At 48.8% G+C, this 15684-nt stretch overlaps 1 long non-coding RNA gene across 1 annotated transcript in view; it reads left to right on the top strand.

Annotated features, from left to right (window-relative positions):
* The window catches only part of LOC309361335, a 234130-nt gene that overhangs the window by 178671 nt on the left and 39775 nt on the right, over nt 1-15684 (top strand). The window lies entirely within an intron of this gene.

Below are 15684 nucleotides of genomic sequence, written 5' to 3'. Positions count from 1 at the left end.
TTGGCTGGGGCTTAGGGGAGTCCCACCACAGTCTGGAGCCCAGTTCAGTGCGCCTTTGTGGGCAGCTGGTAGCCATGCCAGGGTCGCCTTCGCTGCGTGGAAGGGGTGGCCTCCCCCCCACCCCCACCCCATGCGCAGGAGACCAGAGGCCAGTAGCAGACTGCGCATGTGCCTCTGAAGGGCACAAAGGTTTGCTGCCTCCTTGTGTGCCCATTTTCTTGCCAAAAAGAATAAAAATACAGCATATGGTTGCACATACCAGGCACCAATGTTAATGGTGGTTCTTTGGCTTTTCCTTCAGGTGAGGAACACGAGGAGGAGGAGGAGCAGCAGCAGCAGGTGGAGAAGGAAAAATAAAGAAAAGGGGGGGGGATATATATTTCCCTATATATTTCTATTCTTAGTTCTATGTATTGCTCCTTTATTTAATAAAATTTATTTTTAAAAGCCTGCAAAGTGGTTTACCAAAACAAAAAACAAAAAAACCACCACAGCAGTAAAATCAAGAAAAATCAATAATCCTACTTTAAAACATACAAAAGCTAAAATATTAAAAGAGATGAAAATTACTTCAACTTCCTAAGCTTCTAGGTATGCTTGCCTCAACAAGAATGCTTTTAGCAGGTGCCTGAAAAGCGTCTAGCAAAGGCACGTGCTTTGTTGCAAGAGGCGGGGAGTTCCAAAGGGCAGGTGCTGCCACACTAAACCATGCAGTACAGATATTCTGCGGAACCTGTGGTAGTGCTTGAAACTGTGAGAATTCCAGCTCCATGATTGCAGTCATGGGATTGCTGTCTATGTTTTGACTTCACAGAGTGGGAAGTGACGGCAACAGGATGTTTGTGTTCCTGTGTTCCGTGAAGTGGGACTATTGTCCTTTGTTCTTTTTCTCTTTGCTGTCTGATGCTCGAGAGAGAGGGAGCCATGTTGCAGTGCTCCGTGTGTATGTTGATATGTAAATAAAGTTGATTAGCCGAAATGCTGAGTTGCTGATGTCTGTCACACATGATGCACAAACTCTGCGGATCCCTAAGTGTGCCGGTGTCGCTTGGCATCGGTCGCTGTGATGTTCGGGCTGAAGAAAGCTTATGAAGATCCCAAACGATCAAGATTCCTTCTGCATTTGCAGCGCTGTCCCCAAAGTGACCCTTTCAATCCACTTGGTACTCCAGCTGTAGGCGCTGGTCTTCCAGGCAGAATGAAAGGCGCACCCACCGATCCCGCTTCCTTCCTCTCCCCTTCCTGCCCCCCTCCGTTCTTTGCTCACCTGCCTCCTTCCCGTCCTCTCCCCTGCCTGCCTCCTCCAGCCGGGAGTGCCCACCCATGACTCCCAGCTTCCCAAGCCACCAGTGAATGCCCCCCCCCCGCAGGATGACACCCAGTGTGGACCGCCCCCACCCTGCTCCGCCACTGCTCTGGAAGAAGCTGTTCTGCTGAGAGCAGGACATCTCTGAAGACTCGGCTGGGGTTCTGTAATCTCTGGTGATACATCCCACTGGCTGAGGTGTGGTGAGCTGCAGACTGACTCCCACAAGTCACCAGCTGAGAGGTCCATGGTCCAGATGCCACTACACCCCTAGGTGCTGAAAAGTACCAACTTGAATGGCTCTGAAAGGAAATCAGACAAATTCAACCTTGAGATTTCTATGCTGTCCATCGGACTGGGTTGCCCCAGCCATTCTGGGCAGCTGCCTCACTCTGGCTCATCAGAGGTCCGGCCCTGCTTGGGAATATGAGTGGGAGAGGGCCATTGCACTCAGGTCCTGCTTATGGGCTTGTTGTGAGCCTCTGCTGGGCAACTATGGGGAACAAGGTGCTGGACTAGATCATCCATTGGTCTAATCCAGAAGGACTGTTCTTACATCCGGGGTGGACTGGAGGCAACTCCAACTTGCAAAAAGCCCTGGAACACCAAGAATTGCAGACTCCCACACTCGCAAGCAAATGAGCTATTGCTTCGCTTCTTAAACCAAAAGAAAAAAACAAACCCACGTCCAGTAGCAAACAGACCAATGAAAGTTGCATTTTTGCGTGGGTAGGAAGGGTGTCATTTTCCTTTGGCTGATTTAGGTCCTCGGCTTTTAGACTCCAGAACTGGCACAAACAGGGATGGGACTCTGCTTAAGTTCAAAGGGAGGTATGATTGGCAGGCAAGGTGACACAGCCAGTTAGGTGGGAGGGAGGAGGAGGCGGGTGGGGAGGTCACAAGGGAGGAAAGAGCTCTGCACCTCAGCTCGGAAGTATTTTGGAAGAGTGGAGGGGAACAGAGGAAACCTTTCTTCCCTTGCAGTCTTTTCTCTCCCCCCTCCTTTTTCCTTTTTTTCCTTTTCTAAGAATATGCTACACGGAATTTCCGAGGGGGGAATTCGCTAGGGATCTCGCCTTCCCCAGAAACCCCTCCACATAGCTAGGGCGCGAGACAATGAGCTCGAGAAAGCCCTTTCCTTCCCCAGTCGCACCAAGCACCGCATCTTTTTTTAAGAAGAAAAGACCCTGCTTCCCTCTTTCTGGTATGAAAGCCTATCAATATGAGCGGGGACTTGGGCATGAACTCTGTATTTACATACTGCTGCGTATAGCCCAATCAAAAACATCGGATTTGGACAGCTAGCCAATAGCGCTTAGCGGCCTCTAGTGGACAGAATCTGTCTTGGGCCGCTGCCTGTTTCCCTTCTGCGGAGCAGCGGAGCTTCGCCAGCTTGACTGAGCTCCTGAGTGGCCGCCGGCTGAGAGAACAATGGACTCCGTCCATCAAAAGCCCATGAACTGGTTTCTATTGCCCAAAGTGATCCTTTGTTGCAAGAAATCTGTCAAGCCACTTCCCTTATGGACTGCCGGCTTAGGAAAAGCCCCTCACTTCAGAAAATCCACCCCCTGCATCAATTTCCTCCATTCAACGCCATTCTTGCCCTTAAGGAAAGGACTCTTTCCCCCTCTATCTCCCGCCATAATCCCTCAAGCGTGAGGACACGTGTACACCCAGGGAAGTGCCCAAAGGTGACACTTACTGAGCAGTTAGTTGGCCAAAGAAACCAAGAGCCCATCCCCAGACTTGCCCCAGGGTATGGATGTGCAGGAGGGACGCGGGTGGCGCTGCGGTCTAAACCTGGCGCTGTGATCTGTTGGTGAAAACAGTACCAGGAGACTCTTTCAGGTGGTTCATAGTCTAACAGAACCACCTTTGCCATCAGGGTCTGATACAGAGTCCAAGATCTCCTGTCATGACTCCTGTCATGAGATAAAAAGAGGTAGACTCCACCAAGGGAGGAGGGTGCCAGAGCTCTTCCTTGCCAGTTCCCGGGGCCACGTGGAGGAGGGGGTAGGAGGGAGGGAAACAGACGGAGTATGCATGCGCATTCGACTGCCCAATGGCATCCACATCACCCAGGGGATCACAGCCACAGAGATGAGAAAAGAAGAGCCACCCCATTGTCTGGAGAGGTCACTTACCTGATCGCATGGACAAGCCGTTGTCATCGGACCCCAGTGATGGAAGCGTGCAGCTGTATTGAGGCAGCACCAGGTGCTGAAATTGTGCACCTCTAACAATTTTGTGCCTGGGGCAACTGCCCCTGTGCCCCGCAGCCCACTACGCCACTGGGTCTAGTCAAGTAAAGTGAAGTTGATCCTCCACTGTGGGTTACTTTTGTTCAAAGCAAGATTCCTCTGGGGGGAGAGGATGTTGCAAAGTAAGTCAGAGGCAAAGCAGCCCCAAGCCAGGTTCTGTGTTTGCACACATGATTTGCAGTGAGCCAAGGGCTGAATTGCTGCTCTTGTTTCATAGCCCAGAACAGCAGCTGTAGGCGAAAGGTCTCAAGTTAGACAACCAGGTCTTGGTCAAGGCATCCGCTGACCAGCAGGCCATAGAGAAGAGGAACGTCAGCATTTCAACTCTGAGCCAAAAGTTTGGCTTTTGCTATTTTTTGCAAATTGGGTGGTCCAAAAGAAGGAGACTTATAGCTGCACCCTCTCTTTAGCACAGATGGCCTGCAGGAGAATTTCCTGTCCTTAAATGTAAAACTGAACTTTTTTGGCAGTGCAACTGCAGGGAAGGCATTGTCTGCCACGTTTGCAGTTGAAGGCAGAGCTTGGGGGGCAGGAATGTTCAGCAGAGGGCAACCAAAATTATCAAGAGGCTGGAGCAACTCCCAGATGAGAAGCTAAAACATTTGGGGCTTTCTAGTTTAGGGGGGAAATGAGTAAGGGAGGACACGGTCAGGGGTACACGCCTGGTGTAGAGAAAGTGGAATGCGGTAAGTTTTTCATCCCTCCATAATTCCAGAATCCAATGGGGCCATCCAGTTGTGGGTTACTGGGTGGTTGTTGTTTTTATTTTGATTACAGTCGTACCTTGGAAGTTGAATGGAATCAGTTCCGGGAGCCAAAACGTTCAAGAACTAAGCTGTTTGAAAACGAAGGTACAAGAGCAAAAAAAGAGGACAGCCTGAGGCACTGCCAGCCCGAGCTGGGAAAAGAGGTGTTCGGGGTCGCCACTGCCATGCCCCTTTCCCCAGCTCGGGCTGGCAGGGGCCATGATGGGCAGAGCAACCCACTCCCGAGCCACCTGAGCCTGAGACCTCAACAACTCCCCCTCAACCTGGACATTTCCTTTAAAATGTAAAAAATCGCCCAGATAGGCATGTTGGTCCCCCAAAAGAGGACATGTCCGTGTTTCCCCAGACATATGGCAACCCTAAATTGTGGTGGAAGATGACCCTGAAAATACTGGCAAAGCCTTGTATGGTACGGCATGGAAAGGGGAACTAGAATAAAGGACTGAAGGGGCTGGATTAGTGAGGTTGTTAGAGCAAGTTTCCTTGGAATGAGGCTCAGCGGAGACTGTGGTGTCTTTATGATATATGGTTTCATCACACACATATACAACCTGAGCCGAAGATGGAGAGGCTCACAGCATTAACGCCCCAGAAGGTCTTGCTTCTTCCAGTTACAGCCTTCGAATCAAGAAGAAATCAGGCATGGCTCTCTCTCTGTGACTTCTGCCAACTTCCAGCCCAGCTCTCTCACACAACTCTGACCTTTTCCTTTCTCATTCCCAGCCAGGCAAGGGAGGAGGCCCACCCTCATTTGCCCTTTGGCACAGAGCAACCACAAGGTACATAGTGGCAACTATGACCCTTGCTTGGTTAATTCAACAATGGAATCCTCCATTAGATTTTCACCCTTGCAGACTAGCTCCTAAACTCACAAGGCTGAGGGACTTAGCAAGACCAAGGCTATTTCAAAACCAGTTTTTAGGTGCATTTAGCTTTGTGTTCTATAGCTTTTAGCCCAATATTGATTGATGGGGAATGGAGGCTTATTTGGGGATGGTTTGTGGTGCGCAGCCCTGTCTTGTCTTGTCCGTGTGTGTGTGTGTGTGTGTGTTTTCAAGGGCTTTTGGCTTGTTCACGGGGATCCTTCAGAAGGAAGAGACAAAAGAGTAGGGGCATTTTAGGACAACATAACAAAAACTTATGCAGGCATAGCCTATTTCATCAGAAGCATATAGGAGACTGAGGAGGTTGATTGATAGTTTGAGGTATTGGTTGAGGCTAAGGCACCTGAAAAATCATATCACCCCTTAATGGATGGCTCTGCTCTGCAGATGACGGCTTCCTGCAGGTACCATCTTATCGGGGGTCCCTTCTCTGCTATCTTTTCAATGCCTACTTCCTCTTCCTCTTTCAAGAAGCCTTCTAAGGAGAGATTTTTCTTAGTCTGCTTCTGTGTAGGAACCGTTTTTGGATGTTTTGGTTGTTTAACTGTTGTGTCTTTGCTGCCCTGGACTCCTTTGGGAGGAAGGGTGGGATATAAGGAGGCCGAGTAGTGCCTCCTGCCCATACCTGAAGGTTTTGTGGAGGCGCCAGAGCCTCAGTGTCTCAGCACCTGCATTGCATGCAGAAGGTCCCAGGTGCAGTCCCTAGCACCTGCAGTTAGAAGCTCAATGTAGGTAGGAGCCTCTCTCTGCCCAAGACCTTGGAGAGCTTCTGCCACTCAGGCCGGAAGTGGGCAATACTGGGCTAAATGGATCAATCAGATTTAGGATCAGGGACTTCCTTCTCTTAAATGAGCTACCTTCCCAGGTGGATGAGCCCCACTGCTCGTCACTTCCCTCTACAGCATGGGCAGAAACCACCTTCTTGACTGTTGGACCCCCTAGTGGTCTCATCTGCTCAATTGGCCGGAGCCTGGCTGTCAGGGCTGATTCAGCTGCAGTTCAGCATCAAAACTCAGAGATGAGCAGTAAGGTGGACTCTTTCTTCAGAGAGACAAAACCCGACAGAGAAACTCCACAGGCAGGACTAGCCCCAGTTGCCAGAAAGGAGGATCTTAGCCTCCTCCTAAGGTAGGGCTATCAGACATCAACAGCTTCTGGGTCTTCCTTTAAGAAGCTCAACAATTTGGGGGTCTTCCTAAAAATAGCGCCACAGCTTTCGGGGTGTCTTGGTTTCTACTTTTAGAAATATGGCATCCCTATCCTAAGGCTCCTCCTCAGTCAGCTGACTTCCCAACAGTCATGGAGGGGCTCTCTGTGCCTTTTGTTCTGCTCCATGTAATGCCTCCCTTGTTCCTGGGGACAGAGGAGGAGGGGAGAAGGGAACAGCGGACATGGCAGGTGCCTGGGGATCTGTTGCAGCCTCAGCCTCCACCTCCTTCTCCTCCTCAGCTGCCTCAGTCTCCCTTAAACCTGTTGCTTGTTTAGCCTCCAGGCCATCTGCTCCCCCTTCTTCTACTTCTGACCTGTCTCCTGCACCCCACCAGCAGTCTCCTGTCTTGGAGCCTTCCCACTTTGATGCTTCCCTCGGGGGCTCCCTGGCTGTAGCCTCCCACCATTCCTCCTCCTCTAGCCAGTACCCGACACTAGCTTTGTCTACAGGGGAAGCCCCTAACTCACTGAGGGTTTGAGACCCATCAACACCCCTCACCTGGTTAGCCCACCAGTTGAAGCCATTCCTGGGGTGTGGCTGCTGCTGCAGGCTGACAGTTTCTAAGAGAAGAGCTGTAGTGACCAAAGATGGACAAACTACCCCAGAAGGAGCACAACGTGCCCCCCACCAGAGGTACTACCCCTCCCCTCACACCCTTGAGTCATGAAGGACAGAGAGTGGAGAGTTGAATGTGTGTAGAAACCAGCCTTCCTTAGGAAACCAAAGTTTACATTCATCACTCCACCCACTTTCACCTGTGGCCCCTTCCACCACAGGCACACGGCCCCTGGAAGGCTTCCCAGAGGAGAATATGGCCCTTAAGACTGAAAAAGAGTCCCCAACTCCAAACTAGTGACGAACTACTATTGATGGCTCCAGCTGGATGTGGAAATCTCCCTCTAAGCTCCTTCTCAGATCCATGTTCCCTTTCAACAACTGGCTTCCTCCTGCAGGTCAGACAGTCCCCTCAGTTCAAGGACCCATTGTTTCTCCATGTGCATTTTCAGCAGCCTCCCATGTGACTGCCTGTGATGTCATTTTTCCCATCCTCAGATTTTGCCCCACCCCCGGCAGCCTAAAATTCTAATCAGCTTATATCTTCAAAGGAAATAAGACATCTCCATCTGAGCAAGACCTCCATGTGGCTGGGGTATTCTGGGGCTTCTGTACCTTGAACTAATAATTTCTTGTTTGCATGTTCTACCCCAGCTGCTGCTCCCTGTTCAGTTCAGCTGGGGGATTAATTATGCCTTGTCATTTGATTCGTCAGGGTCTGTTCCATACATGTCTAACTGGTTTGAGCGAAAGGCTTCTCAGAAGCTAGGGCATGTCATAAAAGACAGCAATGTACAAAAGCGGGTGGAGGGTGGACATTAAAATCAGTCCAAAGAATTCAAATGTCTGGGTGCTCAGGAAATGTTTAAATGATAGCACAGAGCTGTTGGCATAAAAAAGGTCTTCAAGAGATGCCTGAAAGTCAGCATTTCATTCCAGATCAGCCTTCTCACGGATTCAGTCACTTGTGCAGACAGCTCAACTTCTGCAACCAATGACCTCCTGCAGAGTGTAGCAACCAAAGAGAGTTTTGGGAGGACTGTAGGACGGGCTTGCAGTTCATTCAGGGCGGAAGCAATGGGAGAAGGGCCATAGCTTAGTGGTAAAGCAGCTGCTTACATGCAGAAGCTCTCCGGTTCAATCTGTTGTATCTCCAGCTAGAATGTCCTCTGTCTGAAACCCTGGAGAGTTTTTGCCATCCATTGTGGACAAGACTGAGCTAGATAGAGCCATAGTGGGACTCAGTATAAGGCAGCCTCCTATTGTCCCAGCAAGAAGCCTTTGCCACGCACAGAGGACTCCTTTCAGACATGAAATAAATAAAGCTGCCCTGGAAAGGGATGCTGAAAATTAGAAAGCCCTGGGACAACAAAAGACTCGGACACAGTGCCTTTAAAGCACGGACCTGGGCCTAGGAAGCATGGGGCACCAGGAACCTGTGGCTGAGCCTTGAGAGACTGCTGTCCAAGGTGCTGAAGGGATTGAATACCAAGATGCAACTGTTAGCATGTCAAGGGGCATGATGGTGCTTTGAATGCATAAAGCAGATGCGGCCTAACTTGCACAGTTGCAGAATGAACTGAACTGAGCTGGAAGAAGCAGGACTACATGGGATGTAGAACGCTATACAGCAAATGGCTCGGGGTGGCCCACTGGGAGAGGCACATGATGCAAAAAGCGGCAGTTCCAACCCATTCATGGGAAAGAGAGCTCTGAAATCCTGGAGAGCAGCTGCTGGCTGTGGCAGACCATACAGAACTAGATGGCCCAGTGGTCTCACTGGCTTTTCAAGCCAGAACACAGCTTCAGCGCCCCCAGGACAAACCAATTTTTAATCCCCCAAACTCTTACTAATCAGAGTTTCCTTTTTAAAGCGACAGTAGTTCAAAGCATTGACTAGGGGCTGTTCAATGTTCAAAGGCACTTTGGATGCCTTGACTTGCAATCCCTACAACAACCCTGCAGAGCAGTTCAGTGTTATCTCAAGTTGCAGAATAGCGAGGCGCGATGCCGAGGCGGACGCAGGGTGGCCCACCTAAGGAGTTCATGGTAGGGGGACCTAATGAGGCCAAACTCCGCCTTTTGCAGCCCACTCCTGCATATTGTAATAAGCAAAAACCTGTCCTTATTCCCTTATGGGGAACAAAAGAGCCCTTCTAGAGTCCTTTGTAGGCTCTCCATCGGTCGGAGAAAATAACAGAGGCCAAGCAGAGAAGATTGAGAAGCAAAGCAGCTAGTAAGCCTGATCTTTATTGAACTGTTGCAACAGGGTGCTCCCCCCCCCCCCCAGGCAGGAGAAGGAGGAGGACCCACAACAAAGATGTGCCTGCCCTTATAGAGACATTTAAAATTGCCCGCCTTGGAGGCCAAGACCACCCCCAGAAACATCATACCTACATCACAGAAGGGGTGTAGCTCAAGACCACCCCCCAGATACATCGTACCTACATCACAGAAAGGGCGGTCTACAACAGACATCTGAGTGCGTTGTTTACCTCCTGTCTCGCAGGTGACCTGTTAGTGCTCACTTGATTGGGTACCCTGGGGAGTCTGGCCAGTCTTTTGTAATGACAAAGACTTAGTTCCTGAGCCAGGTCACAGGCTCAGCCTATGTAGGAGTGCAAATATCCAGAGATGTAGTGATCAGATGGGATTACTATGAGGAATTATAAAAGACCCTGATGCTGGGAAAGATGGAGGGCACTAGGAGAAGGGGATGACAGAGACGAGATGGTTGGACAGTGTTCTCGAAGCTACCAGCATGAGTTTGACCAAACTGCGGGAGGCCTGGCGTGCTCTGGTCCAGGGGGTCACACAGAGGCGGGCACGACTAAACAACAACAACAACAAAGCTCTCCATTCCTTTTCTGCACCAAACTTGATTATCGGAGGACAGGAAAATACTAGCAAAAGAAAAGGGGGAAAAAAGCTGACCTTGTCTTGTGTTTCTTTCCTGGAATAAGAAAAAAATGAAGAGACACGAGAATTCTAAGGTGCCAGAACAAGCTTTGCTGGCTACTGGTAGTAAACAAACCAGAAGAGACAGAAGATGACCGACTTTCCATTGAAGAAGCCTTGACCCGTTTGAATAAAGGTAAGAAGAAAGATAGGGCTCAGTGCTTATGCCCCAATCCAGCAAAGAAGAACAAGACATGTAAATCAGCTCCAGTACGTTTGTCTCTTGCTGGGTCACGAACTGGGAATAAAGCTGGTGCATATCTGAGTGTTAGTACTGAACTGCATTGTTTCCAATATGATGTGCTTCTGAATGGGTACTCCTCTTCATCTTTTAGCTCATCAAGCCATACTTTAAAATGGTGTTTCCATGTGACTAGGATTGGGTAAGGTCCTTACCGTCAGGATGTTAATACTTGGATGCTCAGTTGAGGTTTATCCCCTTCTCTTCAGCTGTTTAAGGACTGCCCCTCTTTCTGATTTACTGCCAATGAACTTTGTGCCATCTGCAGATTTCAACATGCTTCTACTTAACCTGACCCAAACCATTGGTTGGCTTTCATTGAGTTCTGTGGACACAGTAAAACATAGCTGCCATCTGGTTTCTCTCGGGATGTTCGGATTGTGGAACACAGATTTGCTCTCCACCGTAACCATGTCTCTCAGCATACCACTTTATTTCCCCCCAGATAGGTGGCTACTATTCACTTGTAGGAAGATGTGCTCATTTAGATTACAACATTGCAGGTGGGAGGCTGCTCAGAGCCCGTGGGTCCCTGCGGAACAAAGAAGGAGTCCAGCCCCCAACCGGAGCAAATAGCGGAGACCAAGGTTTATCGCGCAACAGGTTCAGAGAGGAATTGAACCCCGAGAACGGGGTGACAAGGACTTTTAAAAGTTCCTATCTTATCCCAGCAGGCAGTTCGCTAAACATCACCACTCCATCAGAAAAGGGGAGGGTTATGCATGATTAACATAGGAGGAATGTGTTGGGGTAACATGCAAATACAGGATATGTCTTGGGAAATCCGCTCCACTTCCCAGTGGGGAGGAATTGCGGTGGACCACGTGGCCACCCACTCCCCACCAGGGGCGGGGGACTCTGTCCCCCGTTGCCTATGGGATCCTGGCCACGTCAGAGTCCGGCCAGCCAACCCCCAGAGAACTTCCTCTTTGGCTCGCTTCCTCAATCACCCGCCCTCCCTCCCGATTTTGCAGGTTAGGCAATGGCCTTGCTATGGACTTTGGTTGGTCGCCTTGGTTGTCCGAGGGGCCTGGTAGGAATTTTTCCACTTGGCAAATTGGCACGGGACACTTGGTTTTTGTGGGAATGTTCAGGGGTGCAGGAGAGGATATATTGACTAATTATATCCTTATCCAACTTGTGCTAACAAGTTCCCAAAATATCAGCAGAGTTTATAGACATTCCCCTTTAAGTTCGCAACGGTAACGTCTGCACAGGTTCGCTAGAACCTCTATAATAATTACTCTGGTAATTTCCCCTTTGTTCCCTCTTAAAATACAAGACACAACACAGTCTTTATAAAATCTTAAAATACAAGACACAACACAGTCTTTATTAGAATCTATCTTGTAGCAAGATAGTCCTTATCTCCTCTCTTGGCTGGGAGCCAAGAGAGCATCCTTAGATGTTTCCCCATCGAAGGAAGATGGCAGAGAGAGAGAGATGGCTGCCTGCCCTGTGCTTTTATCATTTACCTGCACAGGTGAGGCCACACCCACCTCTGGTCACATGCGGAGGAAGTCCGTACCCAGGAAGTTTACCTGCTAGCTAGACCAGTGTTTCCAAACCTTGTGCCTCCAGCTGTTTTTGAACTACAATTCCCATCATCCCTGACCACTGGTCTTGCTAGCTAGGGATGATGGGAGTTGTAGGCCAAAAACATCTGGAGGCACAAGGTTGGGAAACACTGAGCTAGACAGACATCCCTCCCCATGTTCTAACATGTACACTCTAGGAATGTTGTCATTGACTGCTCCTGTGTTTACATCCCACACTTTTCGCCTACCTCGTAGCAATCGTCACAACTTTGTTAGGGTTGTGGTTAGGCATTGTTTGACCTTGTGTGGGGGAGGGGAGGGGTGGCCACCACCTGCCCCTCCATGCTTAAGGGTATTCCGTTAAAGGAATCCGGGGGTGTTGATCTAGTCTGAAGCCCGGCTGGGGGGCTAAGGCCTTGACACGACCCCGACGGGAGCACCAGGGGGAGCTTGAGTTGGTTCGCATCGACAGGGCTCCCCCTACTGGAACTTCCTGCACAATGGGCAGGAGTCAGATATAGTCAGGTCCAATCAATGCCTTGGCCAATACCGCTCACATTCTTTAATTTCAATAAAGTTGTGGCCAAAATTTGCCCAGTAACATAAACCTAATATCCGTGTCCTTGTGTGAGTCATTTCCAACGAGGGGGTGGCTGCGGGGTCTCGACACCCAAGTACATTCTAAGCACCTACTGGAAGAGGACAATAGAACTTTGGTTTGCATAGTCTGCCGCCTGGGTAAGTCCGGAGGAGAGCTTTTGCCCAGCGATTGTCACCTACGGGTAAAGTACCTTCCTGTGAGTAGGTGACCTCCCGCTTGGGGAATTCTGGCGGGGACCCAGGGGTTCCCAAGTCCTTGGCCAACAACGCAGACTGGCGGTGGAATGAAGAGAATCGGTGAAACCAGTGGTTTTCTATGAATTTCCAAGCGTTTTTAGGCTTTTTTAATACAGACGGTTCTTTTGGGAAGTGGCCTGGCCTGACATTGCTACTTTGTATCTAGCTGGACCATAAAGAAGGCTGATCGCCGAAGAATGGATGCTTTTGAATTCTGGTGCTGGAGGAGACTCTTGAGAGTCCCATGGACTGCAAGAAGATCAAACCTCTCCATTCTGAAGGAAATCAGCCCTGAGTGCTCACTGGAAGGACAGATCCTGAAGCTGAGGCTCCAATATTTTGGCCACCTCATGAGAAGAGAAGACTCCCTGGAAAAGACCCTGATGTTGGGAAAGATGGAGGGCGCAAGGAGTAGGGGACAACAGAGGACGAGATGGTTGGACAGTGTTCTCAAAGCTACCAGCATGAGTTTGAGCAAAGTGCGGGAGGCAGTGGAAGACAGGAGGGCCTGGCGTGCTCTGGTCCAGGGGGTCACGCAGAGTCGGACACGACTAAACGGCTAAACAACATCTAGTTTTGATTGGATTAACAGGGTAACGAGGTTTCGATTGACTCAGTCCGTTGTTCTCGCAGCCGGAGCTGTCATCACCTTGTCAGCGCTCAGTGGAGTGTGCAAAACAGCTGGAGCTGAGCTGCCTCTGCAGAGCCATGGCATTGCTGCGATTGGCTGAAGGGCTACATTCAACGCCATCTGATTGGCTAGAGCGCATCCTCATGCAAATACATTGTTCATTCATAAAATACATCAATCGTGTATAGCATCGGGATACGGGGTCAGAAATGGCGTTTTCTTCTCGGGGTTTTGGACTTTTGTGCGGTGCTTGGTGCAACGTTGGGACGGGGCGAGGGGAATCCTAGTGTGGCAGGGTTCCCTTGAGGTCATCGCCTCGGGCTCTACGTCTCTTACTCGGGAGTAAGACTTCGTTCATATGCCCCCCCCCCATTCCGTAACACTCTTCATATGGACTTCATGGAGTGTGCACTACTGCAGGGTCTGCTTCCAGAAACTCCTATTGCAGATGTAGATATTTTGGCAGAAATGGTTTACAAATATGCACGATGGCAAGCAGGCAGACAGGAACAGTTACAAAGCAACCTTGGTCCTGCCTAGCCTGGAAGCCGTTTCCATCTAGTGAACTAGAAACCTTTCAGCAACCTTTACAACCATCTACAAACCCCGAAGTTTGTAGGATTCTCTTCTTTCAGCTGCGTCTTGGCTCTGTGCTCGCAAGTGTTGTAGTGACTTTCAGGTAACTTGGAAAGCATGGTAATGATGTCTTGGTTCTGAAGAATGATATTTCCCCCAGCCTGACTTAGTTATCCTGGTGATGATTCAGCTAGATGTTGTACACGCTGACCATATTCCAGAAGGGGTTGGTTGTCTTGGCCTTGCTTTGGCTTACTGAGATGTGTCTTCTCCCTATAGGTGCTCATTCTCAAATGGATAATTGTAACGTTTGACTTCATTGATCAGAAGGAAAATAGGAATGCTCTCTATGGTTTCTTCTTCTGCTTCTTACAATATGAGAAATTGGTAAGATAAAAAGGAATGTGTTGTTTTGAAGGAACTCGCTTTTATTCTGACATTAACCCAAATCAAACAATAAAGAGTACTTTCCGACCACACAACAGGACACCATGGGAAAAGTGGGGCCTTACAAATGCCTCTCCCATTTCCTTCCTTTTCCTGTCTTGTTCCTTCCCAATGGGCGCCGGTCACAGCGCCCCCCGGGGGCACGGCATCTTCAGACAAGCAGGCAGACATCGGATGTCGATCCCGCCCGTTCCTCCCTCCACCCCCCCAAAGACAGCCGCGCAGGCAGCTATCCGATGGAGGGAGGGGGGAATCCTGTTCTGCATAGCTATCAATTCGGGTGTGATAGTCTTATTGTAGCACCCTGCTTGTGGTTAACGCTTAGCTGGAATGAAATATTCAACGCAGCAACAGAGAAATTAAAATAATAATTTATTTGTCAGACAAATAAATGAGAGGCTCAGTGGTATATGGTTACCAAGCTCTGGCCTGCCTCCTGCCATTATGGCCAGCACTTATATTCCCTTAATCCAGCCCCCTTTGCTCCTCCTTGGGCTGCCTCTGTTCAATCAGCCTGGTTGGATTTCCTATTGGCTGATTGCTATAACTAATCACAAAATGATACACCCATATCCTCCTGTCCTTATATGGAACACAAAGAGCTATATATAAATGACAAATAAGTAATAATATATCTTACATGGAATCTTAATTACCAGCTCACCTCTTGCCCTCCTTGCCCTATTGCCTTCTAAAACAAATGGTTAATCTTACATTTTTATCTTCAAGGATCTTGAGTTAATCATCATTGAAAGATCTCCTTCATTTGAGGGTCTTTTAAACAAATGCCTGACAACTATATATCAGAAGTGTTCGATGGCGTCTCCTGTCTGGCAAGGGGGGCTAGGCTCATTTGCCCCTCTGGTCTCCTATTGCAATATGACTCTATGAAATAAGAATTTAGCATTTCTTAAATCCTTTGCATAATTACATTTAAGCCAATATATTTAAGCTAATATATTTCATACATTATCATAGGTAGCCTTTTAAAAGAATAAAACCTTTGTAAAGTAAAAAGGAACTCAGTAGAAAACAGCTTTTAAAGATTTCCCAAAAATGCTCTCATTCTTCCAGCCAGTTGCCTTTTTCACTGCTCTAATGAAAGGCCCATGGTATCATTTTACTATTTGCCCATTCCTAATTGTGTTTTCTCAACCTGCAAGGGCAGTGTATGTAATTCCCCCTTTTTATGACTTTGAGAATTGTTTTTCCTGCTATAAATCAGGGGGGGGGGGCCTTGTTCAGGAGGAAAACATTGCCAAGGTTCCTCTGCCTGGCATGAAACATTTGAAAATCTAAGCCCATTTAATTTAGGAACCTGATCAAGATATAAGCCAATATAAGTCTTGATTAAAAATGCAGTCTATATTCAGATGCCACATTATGTTTGCATACTTATGGGGAAATACAACTAATTTATTTTAGAGCTTGTATTTGTGTGTATTCATGGTATCATTTGTAGACCCAGTAGAT

Source organism: Podarcis melisellensis, assembly GCF_964234715.1.
Source record: "Podarcis melisellensis genome assembly, chromosome: W".
NCBI classification, from domain to species: Eukaryota; Metazoa; Chordata; class Lepidosauria; order Squamata; family Lacertidae; genus Podarcis; species Podarcis melisellensis.
Note: the sequence above shows the minus strand (reverse complement) of the source record. Positions and strands in the feature narration are given on the sequence as shown.